This window comes from Podarcis raffonei, chromosome 1, assembly GCF_027172205.1.
Source record: "Podarcis raffonei isolate rPodRaf1 chromosome 1, rPodRaf1.pri, whole genome shotgun sequence".
In the NCBI taxonomy this organism is placed as follows: domain Eukaryota; kingdom Metazoa; phylum Chordata; class Lepidosauria; order Squamata; family Lacertidae; genus Podarcis; species Podarcis raffonei.
The window spans coordinates 76,553,758-76,572,148 of NC_070602.1; the positions used below are offsets into that span (position 1 = coordinate 76,553,758).

General features: G+C 42.8%; 1 protein-coding gene across 7 annotated transcripts in view; it reads right to left on the reverse strand.

Annotated features, from left to right (window-relative positions):
• The window catches only part of TSPAN4 (tetraspanin 4), a 502,529-nt gene that overhangs the window by 431,545 nt on the left and 52,593 nt on the right, over nucleotides 1–18,391 (reverse strand). For 3 of the 7 annotated variants that reach the window (XM_053394671.1, XM_053394644.1, XM_053394687.1), the window contains exon 2: nucleotides 14,741–14,794. The exons of the other annotated variants lie outside the window; for them this stretch is intronic. The gene's annotated coding sequence lies outside the window, so the exon portion shown is untranslated. The remainder of the gene's footprint in view (nucleotides 1–14,740; nucleotides 14,795–18,391) is intronic. 7 annotated transcript variants of the gene reach the window in all.

The following is an 18,391-nucleotide window of genomic DNA, read 5'->3' on the forward strand; positions in this document are numbered from 1 at the left end:
CTACCTTCCAGCTACAATTCTATGATTCTAACTGAGGTAACAAGTGTTTACATCACCATGTACCACTGATGAAACTTGTACGAGGTTATGGAGCATTAAATCAGAGGATAAAATATACAGCAATTCTGGTGTATTGGTTCATATATCAGACAAGCAATGTATTATTATATATTGAAAACCACAGGGAGTGGAGAAACCCTGCATATCCCTGACACAATGTTTGCTTGGTGAACAGGCGATCTAGATCAGTTTTATCCCATCATCTCAATGAAATAAATATATGAAAGAAGCTGGACAAAGGCAAGGCATTCAAGGGTGGAAGAAAGAAGAATGACAGCTCTGCTGTGAAACATTAAGCTGATAATTGCAACATACTGTCAAGCAATATTTCAGAAACGGACACACTACACAGACAACATTACTGAAGTTGCACTCTCAGGATACAAGAGAGAAGTAGCCAGTCATGCAATTCTTTTGGAGGGAGGAAGCATTCCATTATACATAATTACCAAAACATGACAAAAGGCTGGCAATTGGAAATATTGCTTTGAACATTTCAGTGACAGTAATGATATGAAAAGCTGCATGAGCACTGAAGATAATGGAGAAGCCAGTGTGTATACTGGATTTCCCACATGCATGAGGAGTCACCGAGATGAACCAAACAGCAGGTTACATTAAACACATGGCTTGGCGATGGTTGCTTGTTTTTAGAACTGAAAATGGGAGCCACAGCAAGGCTCAACAGCGATTGTGCCTGGTAGCCAAGGCTAGTTCTATGCAGAGAAGACCCACTGATGGGCATGGCTAACTTGGTTTCATTAATTTCAATGGGTTTACTCTGAGTTTTACACAGTGACATTGTCACTGTGATCCCAAAGACTTCCCCCATCCCCGCCCAAGGATGGTACTTGGCATAGGAGGGAAGTTTCCACTGGAGCCAAAGGCAGTTTCTCTCCCACCGAAAATAAATGCTTGCAGGGAAGGGAGATATTTTCAGCACCACTACAGCATGTGGGAAAGGGTTGATCCCTCTGATCAAAGGTGGTGGCCCCAGTCTTGACCCTCACCACCACTACCCTGGGACCTGCTATTTAAATTTTTTAAAACAATAATGAATCACCCCAGTCTCTCTCTTGTGTGTGCGTGGAGAGGTCTGCATTAGAAAATAGGATTTACAGAGGAAATTTATGTTCAGGGCTTTAGCCAAACCTATAATGTAATATAATGCCTTATACAGAGTCAGACCATCGGTCCATTCGGCTCAGCATTGCCTACACTAACTGGCAGCAACTAGTGTATTACACTCCCTGGATATGGTGGGATTCAACCCGTAACCTACTACATGCAAAGCAGACCCTCCGCCACTGAGGTATGGCCCTTCCCTAACCTGTCAGCAAGGAAACTCGCTTTGGCATGTGAAATATGTTGGGTGAATCAGAGCTTCTTCAGATGACCAATTCCCTGAGCACCCACCCTCATTAGCTTGCACAAAACTGGCACTGAAGTTACCGGTAGATTGCATTCAGTCTTTACTGAGCATCCATTCTGATTTGTTTGCTGGGAGGTTATACACCTTCCCTCTCATCTTTTGTTCGTTCTAAGCTTCCCAATGCATTTCTCCATCACTTCCTTAACTACAAAAAGTTACTTTTTTTTAAGTGAGTTTGTTGCACCAGAGCTACAGAACATTTTGATCTACTGTAATTGCACAAACCAGAAGTTCCCAAGATGCACTGAGGAAAACTGGGTCCTGAGAGAAGTTCATAGAATAAAAAAGTTACCTGCCATCTGCCCCTGGCCCCCTATTCCAATCTCATATTGTTCAGGGTGGACTCCTGCCCCTTCTGAGAGGATTTTTTGGGGAGTGTTGGTCCAGTATACCTGAAGGAGCGTCTTCACCCCCAATTGTTCTGCCTGGACACGGAGGTCCAGCTCTGAGGGCCTTCTGGCGGTTCCCTCCCTGTGAGAAGTGAGGCTGCAGGGAACCAGGCAGAGGGCCTTCTCGGTAGTGGCACCTGCCCTGTGGAACGCCCTCCCACCAGATGTCAAAGAGAAAAACAACTTCCAGACTTTTAGAAGACATCTGAAGGCAGCCCTGTTTAGGGAAACTTTTAATGTTTAATACAGTATTGTATTTTAATATTTTGTTGGAAGTTGCCCAGAGTGGCTGGGGAAACCCATCCAGATGTGCAGGGTATAAATGATTTTTATTATTATTATTATTATTATTATTATTAAACTGCAAGGTAAACAGCTGCTTCCATGGCCTTACAATCCAAGACACATTTGTTTTCTCATTTATGTTTCAAAGACATGAGCAGGAATTGCTAACAAGAGTACTAGACCTGAAGATTATGAACCAATTATAGTAATGAAGCTGTGCTTCAAAAATATTAGTAAAAATAATAAATCATTTTTCACAGAGCAACAGCTACAGGAAATTCAGTTTAAACAAAAATAAGCAATTGATTAAAAAAAACTCATTTAAATAGAAAATAATAATTCTGCACCATAAACCAACTGTCCTTTCATTTGTTTTTTCATTTATATTCCACCATTATTCCAAGGAGTCCAGGATGGCATATATATATTTCTCTCCTATCTCATTACAACAACCCTGTTGTAGGTCAGGCTGAAGGCAAGGGACTGGCCCAAAGTCATTCAATGAAATCAACAGCTGAGTGGGGATTAAACCCTGGTCTCCCCAGGTCCTAGTTTAGCACTCTAACCACACCACACTGGCATAAGTAAAAGGTACTTCAGATAAAATAACCATCTAAACAAATGGAGGAAAGGGTGCGGCAAGGAATAGGAGATTCTGTAGTGTCTTATGTTTCATTTCTCCAGTTCCTGTCATTTTATACAAGTTGATTATTGCAATAAACTCTGGCTCGCAGCAGAGATCTAAACACAGAGGTCCCTACAGCAAGAGAGCCCAGATGAATGTTGTAAATTTGTAGGGGATGGGGGTGGGTGTTGGTGGAATAAAGTAACTCTCGCTTGCAGCCATGTTATTTAATCCTATTCCAGTCTGTAACTGCTTGAAAACATAGTATCAGCTTGCAAAGGAATTTTCTTGATGGGGCGTATTAAGTGAATGTGTGAGCGTGGTGCAGCAAGATTCTACATTATGTAAGCTTTTGACTGCTTGTTTCTCTCTAAAAGGATCCAGTTTGCAAAAGAATGATTTGCAGTTTCGTATGTTATTCTCCCCCACCCCCAAACCAGCCCACTTCTATACTCTGAGGGCCAATTTAAAAACAAAACACTTCCTGCAATTACTCCCACACTGCTCCAGAAACGTGTAGAGCTCCTGCTCTGTACAGTTCAGACTGTGCGCATGGCTGCATACTATGTCATCTGATCCAATCAATGCAGCCATGCTTAAGAACCATGCAGCCTACTCTAACCACATGGGGTGGAAAATTTAAACGTTATCAAAGTACTGTGGGAGCAGCCCAGAGACACAGTGGCAACCATGTCGCTGGCAGAGGACGATTTAGGGGAGCGGGACCAGTTCACACGTACTGGGTGCTGAGCTGAGAGGGCTCCGTACGGGGCACTGCAACAATGATGAACAACTGAATGAGAGAGGCAGTGAGGCACTGAATTCTGGTGTCGCATGGGGTGCAGCTGAAATTTTAAAGCCCACAGTCTGCCACTGCCACCGGTAAGGATTGCATCCAACATGGAGCTCTACTACTACTACACAGGATCAGGCCTGAATGTTCAGAGCTTGCACCCCAACTCCATGGTCAGCACATCAGTGCTTATCTCTATGATGCAGCATGTAAGTGCCATGTAAGGGTACTGGCACAGTGCAAAGGGCGCCCACAATACATCAAAGTCCCCTTCGTGCTACCAGAAGGCACACACCATCAGCCTTGGAGAGTTGAATGCCACTGTGCCCCTATAGGTAAAGGGTAAAGGGACCCCTGACCATTATGTCCAGTCGTGGCTGACTTTGGGTTTGCGGCGCTCATCTTGCTTTATTGGCCGAGGGAGCCTGCATACAGCTTCCGGGTCATGTGGCCAGCATGACTAAGCCGCTTCTGGCGAACCAGAGCAGCACACGGAAACGCTGTTTACCCTCCCACCGGAGCGGTACCTATTTATCTACTTGCACTTGACGTGCTTTTGAACTGCTAGGCTAGCAGGAGCAGGGACTGAGCAACGGGAGCTCACCCCGTCACGGGGATTCAAACCGCCAACCTTCTGATCGGCAAGTCCTAGGCTCTGTGGTTTAACCCACAGCGCCACCCGCATTTTAAATAGCATTTGAAACAGTGTGCCCATGACACCATTCTCTGTTGCTGCCAGCTTGGGCAATAAGAAGTGGGATACTGTTCTGGGGATTGTTGCCTCCCATAGGAAGTAAAGGGAGTCTGTATCTGCATCATCAGCAATCATGGTCATTCCACCCTGGCCCTCCAATTTCAATGACACAGGAACACAGGAAGCTGCCTTATGTTGCACAGGAAGTCACACCATTTGTCCCTGTAGCCCAGTAGTGCTGTCACAGACTGCAGTGGCTCTTCAGGGTTTCAGACAGAGGCATTTCCCCAGCTTTACCTGGAGATGCCAAGGGCTGAACCTGGGATGTTTTGCATGTAAAGCACGGGCTCTGCCACTGAGCTACTGCCCTTAGTAATGGCTTAGAACTCCAGGTCAGTCTGTATATACACAAAGTTCATTCTCCTGATGTGAACAAAGGATTAACATTCCACAGGCAACATCCCGTCTGGAAGAGTGGAATATTCAAGTGGCAGCTTGCTGAAAGCACACTATACTCTCATCTAGCCAGGCAACACTCCTAAATACAGCAGAGAGGGATAGGGAGAGGCGTGGGAACAAAGTCAATAGGATGGCGACAAAAAAAGAAAGAAAGAATCCAAAAAAGGTATTACTGTTATCATTGCTACATGGGCTCAAGGTGGGTGATATAAAAGTAAACACACAGTTCAATATAAAGCCATACCTGTACTATTAAAAGACCATAACACCCATCAAATGGTTCATAAAAAATCAATTCAATGTCAACGAGCCGGGTAAGCGAAAACGATTTGCAGCATTTCCTAAGATGTCAGTATACTTGGGCTCTAGTAGAGAACTGCACAGTATTGAAGCCACTACAGAGAAACCTTTGCCACATATTTTCCCCACATCAAGATGGAAGCTGAAGGAAAACAGGGTCCTAGCATGCTGCGGGGACCAGGAAGGTTTAGAGTGAGGTCTGAGGTCTGCCTCAATCCTGTTTATGATCAGGGGATGAACTTGCCTGAATTGCTGTGATCATACTAGATTGGCTCCAGATAAGTGAACACCACTATGGATGTGTTAAAGACATTGTGTAAAGACAGTAGCAGGTGCTGCAGGAGGCTACCAGCATCAGTCACCATGGTTGACTTGTGGCTATGACCCACAGCTCAAGCCAAACAGTAGTCACAGAAGCTGCCTGTGGATCTTGTTCCACTGTTTTTCAAGGTCGCTGCTCTGCCCCAGTGCCCACAAGCATCCCCATGAAGTTGTCTAGCAACTTCAGTTAAAGGACTGTTGCCTCCTAGCAACCCCAAGACCAAACTGCCTAAAAAAGCCTTCTGGCTAGGTTGGAAGTTTGGAAGTTTGGACTGGGAAGAGCTTCAACCTACTGGCAATATTACAGCAGAGCAAGAGCCAGTTTAGCACTTCCTCAGTCCCTATTTCTTGTCGTCATGACAACCAGAGGTTCCTTCCAAGGAGTAATAGACAAAGACAGAGTGATAAGCAGACTCAGCAATGAATTGCACTAGCTAAAAAGAAGAAGAAGTCAACCTATTGTTTCCAGGCCACTTTATAATAACTATTCTGGTGAACAGAGAGCTTTCAAAGACAAAAGGCAATGCAACAGACTTGACCACACGATAAGCTGGTCAACATATTATGAGTTTGGCAACTCAAAACATGCCTTGTCAGTCTAGACTTCATAAACACTGAGCTAGGGACAGGTGTCAGACTTAGGTGTGACTTCCTTCTTGGCCAAGAACAATAGGAGGAGGCAGCAGGCCCTTTCCCCAAAAAAATGATTGGACAGAATACTACCTGACATTTTGCTTTGTATCCCTTATTTCAATAGGCTAAAGAAACAGGAAACTGGGGGTATGGGGCAGATAATGGTAGCTGGGTAGCATAGCTAGTATCATGATTTTGGAACTCCCCCCCCCGCTACCCTGGGACAAATATACATGAGAAGGAAACACAAGCTGCCCCATTCAGGTTGCAGTGCGGCCCTTAGTACTTCATGCTATGCGTTCACATCCTGAAGACATAGCCCTTCTGCTTTCCCCAGCTCAGCAGATAAGCCTCCAAGAGCATCTTCATCTCCTCCACATCTTAAGACAGCGCAGCCAGCTCCTCCAAGGAGGCAGAACTACAGCCTACTTTTGGCTTCAGATGGCCTCACCTCACTACTAAGACCAGGGGTCAGCAACCTTTTTCAGCCGTGGACCGGTCCACCATCCCTCAGACCATGTGGGGGGCTGGACTATATTTGGGGGGGGGGAGGAATGAACGAATTCCTATGCCCCACAAATAACCCAGAGATGCATTTTAAATAAAAGCACACATTCTGCTGATGTAAAAACACCAGGCAGGCCCCACAAATAACCCAGAGATGCATTTTAAATAAAAGGACACATTCTACGCATGTAAAAACACGCTGATTCCCAGACTGTCCACGGGCCAGATTGAGAAGGCAATTGTGCCGCATCCGGCCTACGGCCCTTAGGTTGCCTACCCCTGACTGAGACTATATCTGCCCATAGCTAACCAGCAGAGCCTACTAGGAGCTGTCCATAGTTCTGACTCTGCCTTTGGTTTACCTTTGCCTAACTCAACCTGCCCAGAAAAAACTCTGTTGGACAGCTTCCAGTTTCCCTGTGAGCCCTAAGCCCAGCAGGATAGTGAAACAGTGAAAAACCTAGCCATTCAGGATAGGTGACCATGCTAGGGAACAGAGACACATTCATATACCCTGGACTCAGCTATTTAAAGCTTTAGCAGTCAAAAACAACAGATGGGTTGCATGCTACAATATCCTTTTAAATACAGCGCAACCAGAATTGTATATCATATCAGAACATATCATAGGTTTATAGAAAGGCATTAGGACCCTTGCCAGTTTGATATATGTTGGGGGTCAGGGAGTGAAGTGCCCTCCCTCTCTCACAGTCCCCATTTTCCCCACAGCTCAATACTTATTTCACTTCATCTCTTTTATGGGATGGAAACAGGATATTAGAAATGCTTGTCACTTATCTGACTTATTTCTTATGCAGGCTTAAAAAAAAAAAGTTTCATGAGTGTTATTAATCAAACTGAAGGAGGCCTGAAAACAAAACACACATTAGTAACAGATTCCCCCGAGGACAACACAGCCAATAGTTGACTACAGCTGTGGCACAATACACTATCCACAAGAGAAGTGAAATAAGCTTTCCAACAATTGGTAGGCATAACAAGTGGAAAGACCCAGACATCTATTGACCAAAACCTTCATCAAATGTCAGCAGACGGATCCAGCTTTTTCTCAGGCAGTTGGAAAAATACATCAGAGAGAAGCAATTTCTTTGCTAAAAACCCAAGTTCTTCACACTGCTAGGGGTAGCCATATTTTCCCTTGCAACAAAAATGACTTGTGACACCTTAAAGGAGCAACATATTATGAGATAAGCTTTCATGGACCAGAGTCCACTTCATCAAATGCATGAACTGTCATTCTGAGTTGTAGGCAAAATGTGTCCCTTTTTAATGTCTAGAAAATTAATTAAAAGTCCTTCCTAACAACTCCCAAACTACAGATTTAGTCTTGCCACAACATCCCAATGACCATCAATATAGATTTTCCCAAGACAGTAAATATAATCTCATCCTCCAAACAAATGCATCTTCTACTCAGAGTCAAAGCCTCTGAAAAGCACGGATAAACTTTTTTTATTTCAACCATTAGCAAGTTGATATCCAAGCTATATTGCCCACCTTCTTATCACACCCATAAACCACAACAGCTCTAAACTCACAAATTCATTTACCACTAGACTTCTGCGCAATCAATGTATAACAATATAAAAACCCCAACTATGGTTACAACCAAGACTAATTCTATTGTTTGGTATTTGTTAGGATGGATGTGTATGCAATTTTAATGAGTGGACTACTAAAATCCATTAGTTTGTCTAGCTAAGTTCTTTATAAAGGAGGTTTGAAGTGAATTGCCTTGTCATCCTCCTGTGAAGTTTCATATATCAATTTCTAAGTATAAATTTGGTTTTTATACATAAGATACCTTTAATTCCACAAATGTGGACTTACTACTGTTAACATTTTTTATTATTATTATTATTATTATTATTATTATTATTAAGCCCATTGACATTATATTTAGAGCATTTGTATCCCACTCTTCAACCAAAAAGGCTTCCAGAGTGGCTTCCATACGATGAACTAGAAGAAGAAAGTCTTTGCCCACAGACCTATAATCTAAGGCAATACACGAAAGAGGAAAGGGACAGGGAGGAAAGAGGGAAAAACCAAACCCAGTTCTTAAGAGTTAAATACCAGCACTTCTAATGGCCACTTAGAATAGAAAGCAACATGCATAACAGCCTTGCTAAAGGATGAGAAGGTACAAAGGATAGTACAGTGGTACCTCAGGTTACAGACGCTTTAGGTTACAGACGCTTCAGGTTACAGACTCCACTAACCCAGAAATAGTACCTCGAGTTAAGAACTTTGCTTCAGGGTGAGGTGAGGACAGAAATCGTGCTCCGGTGGCGCGGCGGCAGCAGGAGGCCCCATTAGCTAAAGTGGTGCTTCAGGTTAAGAACAGTTTCAGGTTAAGAACGGACCTCCGGAATGAATTAAGTACTTACCCCAAGGTACCACTGTATATGGGAGGAGAGACTCCTTCAGATAACCAAAACCAAGATCAACAACTGCACCTTGAATTGAGCTCAGAAACAAATTGTTAACTAGTTCAGTTGCTTTGGGATAGGTGGTACACGAGCCAGGCGCTACAATCAGTCCCAGATAGGATTCTGCCTGCTGCATTCTGGGCTAACCGTAGTTTCCAAGCAGTCTTGGAAGGTTGCCCTACATTTCATACAATGTAGGAATCCAAATAAACATTAAGCATGGTGTGTGTAACATTGGGGAGATCTCAGTTTCAGAAGAAAGGGTGCCTCTGGCATATGAAATGGACCTGGATAAAGGCACCCCTTGTCCATCCTGAAATTCAAGCAGCAACCACAGATCAATGGGCATCATAGGCTGCAAACTACATTCTTTAAGCTTTGAAGAATCTAGTTTGCAGCCTAGAATGCCTATTGATCCATGGTTGAATATCAGGTTTCATCAGTGGCAAAGTGTGCCTTTTTCAGCTTAAAGTTTAAGTGGGGGGGGGGTGTCTCATCTTGTCAAGATCAGGCTGAACATCAATTCCCAGAAGAAAATTTATTGTAGTCCCAGCATTTGTAAGGTACAATACAGTGCTCTAATCAAAGGGTTGAGTTCAATAGGGCAAGAATCCCAATTTTTTCCCCACCTAAGGAAATCTGCCAACAGATTGTTGTTGTTTTATACTACAGCATCCTCAATGTGTGTGTTACTTCACAAAGTACAAGCAGATAACGTCTTGCCACAAGAAACTTGCAATCTCAAATTTAATGCAAGGAAGGAGAGAAAACTTGTGACAGATCAAGAATATACATTCGCTTTTATTACACGTACATAAGACTAGGTTACAGTAGAATATGGGGACTTGGGTGGCTGTGCCAAAACTGCCATGAAAATGATGGGTTTGAAAAAACAACAACAGGTTTCATCATCACAGAGGTATCCTGGAAATGTTATCTCTGCTTGACGTCTACTGTCCAATACCCCCCCGCTCTCATCAACATTAATCTGGATTGTTTCAAAGACTGATGTCTGGAGACAGAGATAGAGATAGAGATATATAATTAAGACAATTTCCCCATCAGCACATGACCTTTAGTGAAATGTATCATTTTTCACACAATCATAGTTTTAAAGAAAAACACAGTTTAGTGTTTCAGGGGTTTTTCTCATTGTCCACCTCAGAAAACCCTGAACTCCAATCCCACATTCTCAAAATGCAAATTGAGGAGCAACTATTACACAGGACATCTGTGATCAGGTCAGGTCTCTGTTTCATTAAAACATAGCACTCACTTAAAGTTCTTTATGGCATTCTGTGCAGGTACACACACCAGTCTGCCCTGGGGAAGCTGTCAGGAGAGCACAGCCAGGGCCCTCCCCCTGACTTCCTGTCCCAGCACTTTCTAGGTCTTGTGCCCTTCCACTAAGTTCTCTTACTCACAATGCAGTCTCCCAACTTAAAAAATAAAATAAAATCCTGAAATACAGCTGAGGGGAGATGATGCTAATTTGTTCAGCACAATAGCAGAGTGTGTGTACTTAAACCCTTTCCCTTGGGCAATCTTTCCAGTCACACAATTGCATGCACACACACACAGGCACATGGGCCAGGGGAGGGAAGGTTCATATATATGTAATTGTCCTCTGTTGGGCAAACAGCAGGTTGTGTTTCCACACACTATTTTATTTATTTATGTAAGTTATATACTGCTTACGATAAAAAAGAATTTCTAAACAGTTTAAATAGCTTGCATAAAAAATAGGAGGAAATCAGTATCAAATCTATATAAACAAACATTCAAATAAGATTTTTTTTTAGAGCTAACTAGAAACAGTAAAACTATATTACCATACAAATAAAACTGAGCAGTACACAAAAGCGGGTAGGGGAGAGGAAGACTTTAATTTAACAGAAATTCAGTTGTGCATTGTTTGGCCCAAAGTAGTTAAGGATGCCAAGAAGAATGCCTCTGCTTATTCCAGTTAACTGGAGAGCGAATTGGTCTCCAACATTCTAGAACATTAGCATGATCGGCTTGGAGGCTGATTAATCAGCTGGGATTTAAATTGCAGTTCTGAATATCAAATCATTCTCCAGGAAGATGGGGGGAAATTGCTACTGCAATTAGGCTTGCCATCTGGCCATCTCCATCCATTTGGATGGGACATGGTAATTCACATGTCAAAACCAACATAAAGGGGAAACGGGGGTGAATTGATGCTCTCTGAAAACCATGTTTATTCTTATGCAGGTTTGAGGGTTCTCTTTCCATTAGCTAGGTCCTAGAGTATCAAAGCAATCCAAACAATCTATGGCTTAACAGGAACAAGAAGTGGGCTCTTGGGAGTCGACTCCTATGCATTCCTGCAGTGTATAACAGGCTGTCGCTGGCAGAGAAATGCACACAAAGATCTTGGGATGTGGATAATTTTTTTTCTACATAATATGAGTAGACTAAAATTTCATCAGAAAACCCAGTGCCAGCACCACTGTCACCCTTGTAGTGCAGGAAAAGCACACAGAGCCCAAAGAGGAAGCAGAAAGAACATCCTCCTTTAGCTCTATGTACTTTTCCCGGGAGAAAAAGATAATCAACCTCACCACCTCATTATGGAAGGGGACAGGGAGTGGGGGGGGGGAATCTTCGAGGTTTTGTGGGTGTTAGGACAAGTTATTGAGGGCACCACATTGATGACCCCTGCTGTAATTTGTCTATGTTCACATCAGCTCAGAAATCATGCAGCAGCTCTTGGCTCAGAAGGATTCACAGAAAGCAAGGATCTTTCTCTAGAAAACTGCCCAAGGCCAGCCTGGATGTCTGCTAAGTTCCAAGATAAGAGCAAGCAGCCCATTTCTTTTGCATTTTTGCTGGGTAAGTCAAAAGCCACGCTGATGCCAGACCATGCATTTTTCCATCTCCCAGTGCAACGCATTAAGTTAAAATAACTTTTGTCCTAAACAAACAAATCAGCTTTCTCAGAGACTTTATTTGGAAACAGTTTACACCTGAAATTGCCTTGTTTGATTAGAGATCATGAAGATTTTCACCTACCACCTTCTGTTTGAACAATAAGATAGACATCCCTATAAACAACATCCTTGCCTGTTCATTCTCCTAGAGACTAAGATTAGATGCCAATTTAGATAAGAACATCAGAAGACTGACACTGTAATTTTGGCCTGCTGAGATATTTTACTACTTCTAAGGGATTACCTACTCTGCACTTCTCAATTCGGTTTTTAAAAGATAACTTAACGCCTTTGCCCTTTTTAAGTTCCTTGGCCTGTGTGCCATCTTGCACTTACTTGTCTGTTTCACAATGGAATAAGTTATCAGTCTCAGAAAGCCAGGCCCCAGCAAGCTCATTCACAAAGGTGACCTCCACCAACAGAAAAAAGTCAAAAAATGTAGCTGTGGGGGGAAACGTTGTTTCCTTCAGCCGACATATTTCAGAAGGAAAGCTTGTGTGATGCTAAATTCCAGTACTGTGCATATACAAAGGCCAATATATCCATTTCTTGCACTAGTACTGAAGAACTGGTTATTTAATACCAACAGTCCAATTATTGTCTCCCATTTTCAGGAATGACTTCCCCCCCTTTTTTTCTATCAGTATGGTGCTTTCCTTACTTAAGCTTTAGCAAATATTTTGAGGACGACTTTAAAACCAATGTACAGTGGTACCTCAGGTTACAGACGCTTCAGGTTACAGACTCCGCTAACCCAGAAATAGTACCTTGGGTTAAGAACTTTGCTTCAGGTTGAGAACAGAAATTGTGCAGTGGTGCAGCGGCAGCAGGAGGCCCCGTTAGCTAAAGTGGTACTTCAGGTTAAGAACAGACTTCCAGAACAAATTAAGTTCTTAACCTGAGCTTCCACTGTATAGTTTGCACGAAGAACTGCCATTCTTGAGGTTTCATGGCTCTCCCCTACATTTGTTAAGGGGGCTGGGTCGCATCTTGATTATTGCCCATCGTCTTCTGTTACACGCTGAACTTGGGGAAGCTCATTTTCTGCTATTAAGTTTATCAATCTGTTATAGGGCATTCTTAAGCTACTTTCTAATATGTATTTCTCCAAAGGAACCAAAGCTCTTCCTTACTTTTAAATCATGTGATCAGACACAGGATGTGGCTATAGAGTATCACAGAATTGTGGAGTTGGAAGGGACCACAAAATTCATCTTGTCCAACTTCCTGCAATCAGTGCTCTTTATTATTATTTAGGAAAAAAGGTGCTGGTACTCACCATGAAGTTGTGAGTAAGTGCCACTCTTTTAACATTTGGGATGGGGGAGGAGGAAGGTGCCAGTACTGCACACCCTTGAGAACCCCCAGAAAAAGCACTACCTGCAATTCGGGCAATTGCCCAACATTGGGCTCAAACCCACAACCCTAAGATTAAGACTCTCATGCTCTACCAACTGAGCTACATCAAGAAAAATCAAGCCATAAAAGGCCAGAGCAGCAATTTATTTCTATCCCTGCCCTCTATAAAAACTGTCAGTCCAGAGGGTAAATGTTGCTGATTATTTGGAGAGCTGCAGCTATTTTTATTATTATTTCTGGACTTATGTTCAGGCCACTGCACATTTGCAGAATACAGCAGTCTTAAATTTCCATCTCTCTTCCCCCCAAAAAAGCATTACAGGTTACCAGTGGGCAGCAAAGCACACAGGCATTGATCAAAACACCACAGAAAGGAATCCTATCACAATCACACAATGAAGGATGCATGACCAAAGTTTTTGAATTTTGCCCCCAGGTACTATAAAAGCTCTGGATTGTATCCAATTGTGTCAGTAGGCTCATGGAAAGCTCTTTGATCCAGCAAAGGTTTCCATGAGCAGAAAGGGGAGGGAAGAGAAGCCATTTTTTTGCTGAGTCTCTCTTCTCTCTGCAGCCCCCAAATCTGCTTTACAGAACAGCAGGCTGCAATGATATGGAAAGTGGCACAGCGGGGCTGTGGGAGAAAAGAGAAATTGGCAAATATCACTTCCCTTCCCCTTCCATTCACAGAAATATCTGCTGAAGCAAAGAGCCTTGCACAAGCAGAGGGACACAAATGGATGCAACCTCGTATCTGGTTGCATGTGCCAACGTTTTAATAATTAAAAGTGCCCAATTAACATCTGGACTGCAGGTATACAATTTGACTTAAATGACCAGTTTGGCTCACAAACTCCATTTGAGCAAAGCCATGTACAGTCTCGGCAGGAATCCAGCTTCCACATAGAGATCAGAACAGCTGATGTCAACTCATGATGGCAGTCATGGCATTGGGGACAAGAGCAAGCCTTTCCCAGAAAAACACACACACTGGGAACCAAAATCAGAGCACAGCGGATAACAATGCTTGGGCCAGGGGGTCAGAGCTGCTCCAAGCATATAGTCATTCCTTCAGGCAGCCAGTTTGGGGAAATTGGTAGAGTTGCCCTCCTTCTTTGACCATGTCCGTGGCCTTGGGGGTCAGATGAAAGAGCAACCACTTCCCCTGACCAGGTGCAGGAATGGAGAAGCTAAATATGTCCACATCTGAAGAACAGGACTGCTGCTACCACACAGTTCTTCCCACAAGCATCTGGTGGGTTTCAATCAAGAACGGTTAGGGATGTGTTCCAAGTGTACCAAAAAAATTTAAATGTGTCCCTATTTTTATCTATTAAACGATAGAAGAGATTTTATTATTGATTGACAGGCAACACATGAAATATCATAGCAAACACTGTATGGCATGATTAATCACAATCTGACTTTATTTTCCAATCTCATGCCAAGACGATAAAATAGAAAACCGTTACTCACCTTCGCCAGACCTTTTAGCAATGTCCTCCCACGTCACACTCCAGATAAGCATTTCTGAAATGGCACATGGAATGCAATTTTGCAGGAAAGTGCAGAAAACTGACCACCATCCTAAAGCAAGGTTGTTGACTTATGTTGCCTTTTTTTTTAATGACTGGCCTTGCTTCCATGCTTTCAGCAGAAAGCCTCTGACACACAGAAATTAAGCTGTTACATTTCCCCCACCCCACCCCATTACTTTATTGCCGTGCCAGAAAAGGCAGCACCAGGGCCAGTGAAACCTATTAGCAATTCTGCCCCCTGAGTTTTCCTACGTGCCCTTTCTACCTCCCAGGGCAGCAGTTCTGACAAGTTACTTGCCCAGGAACAATCATTCCTCACCTGAGCAAGTGGTTTGACTGCAAAATTGAGAGAGTAGCCAGACTTTCACATTACTTTATTTTGCCATCTCATTTTGCATTTTTCCTTTAAGCTCTGAATTTGGTGGGAAGGCAATTAGGGCATTTTAAATACCTTGTACCAGAAAACATAGATTATTTCCCCTGATCTCAAATCTTTTGTCCCTTTTCGTTTTTTTAATCCACCTTTGCTTCAGGGCTCCATGCCTCATATTTCTTACCCTCGCAACTCATGCCTCGAGTCAGATGAGATACAATAAATCTTAAGAGTTTGATGAAATTTTAGATCATATCTTCATGTAATAGATTTTCCATGTAAGCAAGGATTTTCAGCAGATCTTTCAAGTGAAAATCCTTAAGCCAGGCAGTTTTAAAATGTTATTAAAATGAGAAATGTACCTCTGCAAGAGCTGAATGCAAGGGAAATAAAATTCATTTTTGTAGTGCATATAGATCTATCTGTTTTTTAAGAACTGCAGTAGAAACAACAGTTCCAAATACTAAACAGTAACCGCGGCTGATAACATGTTTGTTGAACGAGACAAAACCTTTCTTCCTAGAATCCCTGATTGACATATGAGATAATGAACGACTGATTAAAATGATAGTGGTTATTTTACACTTTTTATCTTGTGCATTATAGTAGCAACTCTCACAAGCTACCTGGCTAATTGGCACAACCTGCAGTCCTATAGATGCTTACTGAGAAACAATTTCCATCATCTTCACTGAGGCAGCTCTACATTAGGGGATGGGTGCAGATCAGCAGTACCGCATCTGCTTTAAATGCAGAAGGTCCCAGGAGAATCTGAGGATTAGGTATAACTGGGAATGTCCCCAGACTGAAATCCCGGAGAGACACTACTTCTAGTCAGAGTATTAGGCTACACACCAGATATGCAAAAGCCAGTTTTATACGCACTCACTTCCATCCAGGGAAGCAAGAGGCACCATTGCAATTCAAAGATACGTTACCGTTACAGCAAAGCAAAAGCACTCAAGGGGAAAGGAAATCAGGGTGAACAAGACAAATGGCCTAGACAGAATGCCCAAGAGCCAGAGAGAGGGGTCTGAAGGAGCACATTTGCCCCCATCCCAGTCTAAACAAAGGTACTTTCTGCTTTCAAAGCAATAATTCTTCTCATAATTGTCTACCTTCTCCCACCCACTTTAGACACACAAGTAAAAAAAAAAAAAGACATTTTAAAACAGGAGCAAAAACATCAAAGTGCATATCCAGATTACAATCAATAGTTTGAAGAACATTGCAAAGCAAAGCACCTCGAGTCTTGTTTTCATAATACTGTTATGAGTTTGGGGTGCTAAACTGGGTGCCAGATCCTTCTAATCCCTGGATACAGCAAGTGTTAGAATTTAATTATTGGAATAGCCAAGCTAGCCTCTTGGTGAGGTGATCACCTGGGTGATGAGCCATTAAGGGGGATTAAGGGGCTCAGTATGAGACAGCAAATGGGTGGGGGCCCCTCCCTCAACAGAAAAAGCCAGAGTCTGGAATAGAGTTTTTTGCAGTGATGTAACCTAGAAGTAAAGCAGCAAACTGGAGAGAGTCAGAGCAGCCCTTGAGAGCAATGTTTAATTTCTGCTTGAATCCAAGGCAGCGGCTATGGGAAAAACCATACACCTTTGGGGTGTTGATGCTGTGAACCCCTCTATCGTAGGCTCAGGTTGTATATATGTGTAAATATATCATAAAGACACACAGTCTCCACTCTGCCTCTTTCCTAAAAAGGAAACACGATCCCTGGGTAAGCATCTGGAACCCCTGGAATCTCACACCACTCGGAGACTGGTGTGGTGTGCAAGAACATCAACAATGTTAAGTGCCCACAGCCAAAACACAGCAAAGACAGCATTTGCATTGCTTTGAACAGAAAGAAAAGTGTGATGTGTTGGCTTTCTTAAATCAATTCCTCAGACCACTACCCAGGTAAAATTGCCAACAAGAAAGGAAGAAAAACAAATGGGAGCAAAAGTAACTCTTTTTCCTTTCACAGGTTCATCTTCTATTCAACAGATATTTCAGCAAAAGATCACCTGCAAATTTACAGCTGCCCCCACAAAATTGATAAATCCCCCTTTTAACCCATAACCTTCACACCACAATCAAAACCATAAGCTACTGCTGCACAAGACTCAGCTACTGAAGTTAGAATCTGGAAGCGTCTTATGGAGTAGGACTTCCCAGATCAACCATATTGAGTTAAGGTTTAAGCAGGTAAAAAGGCATCCTAACCAACCAGATCACCTCCAGGTACTATGTCAGTATCTGGTCTTGCCTAGCATATTTACTCAAAATGAGGATAGTCTTCCAAAAAAGATTTACTAACCACACTCACAGATAATCTCCTGTTCTGGAAACTGTGTGTTCCATCATGCCTGAGTGAATACACCCAGAGAGAGTCACACACAGGCACTCAAGCATACAGGCAAGCTTGAAACCTGTCTCAGTGCAGAGCATTCAGAGAACATGCAGTCAAGTTGTTCTTCAAGTTCAATGGGCAACCACTGTTCTAAGTTGTAGGCTGGTAAGTCACATTTGGGGCAAGGGTTCTGGCCTCTCCCCAGCCTGTCCCTTTATGACAATTTCTGCCAAGTCTCAATTCACAGCCTGTGGAGTTTTCTGTCTGGCAAAGAAGTTGGGCAACTCCAACAGCCATTTCCAAGACAGTTTTAAATGTTGTATTTTAAGTTGTTGTAACCCTCCCTGGAACTTAGAGTGAAGGGCAGGAAATAAATAAAACAATAAATAAATAAAATAATAACAAATCATAATAAATGATGCAGTAGCCTCACTTTCCAACGTGCAAAAAAGAGGTAACAACATTTTCCCTGTCACTGGCTGCTCAGAGTCACCTGCCAATCACCTAGGTCAAGAGCCCTTAAAAGTGGAATGTTGCCATCATTGTTTTGTCCCACACTATCCCTCATTATTCATCTGACTGTCCAGGATGCTACTCATGAGGAGACCCAAAGCCTATTTATAAGTAGTTGCCTAAGGATAGATAAACATTTCAAGCCTGTTGCCTTTCATGCACCATTCTGCCTTTCATGTTGACTCTCTTAAACCTTATTCTTAATAAAACTCTCTTAAAACTGGCTGCTAGGATTTGATGTGTGTTCTTCCCACTCTGTCTAGATCCCTTTGCTACACATTCATGTCTAGCGAGAACTGGAGGAAACCAGAGTACCCTGCTCCTTGGGCTGAATCCTTCCTCATCTCTCTAACCAACAT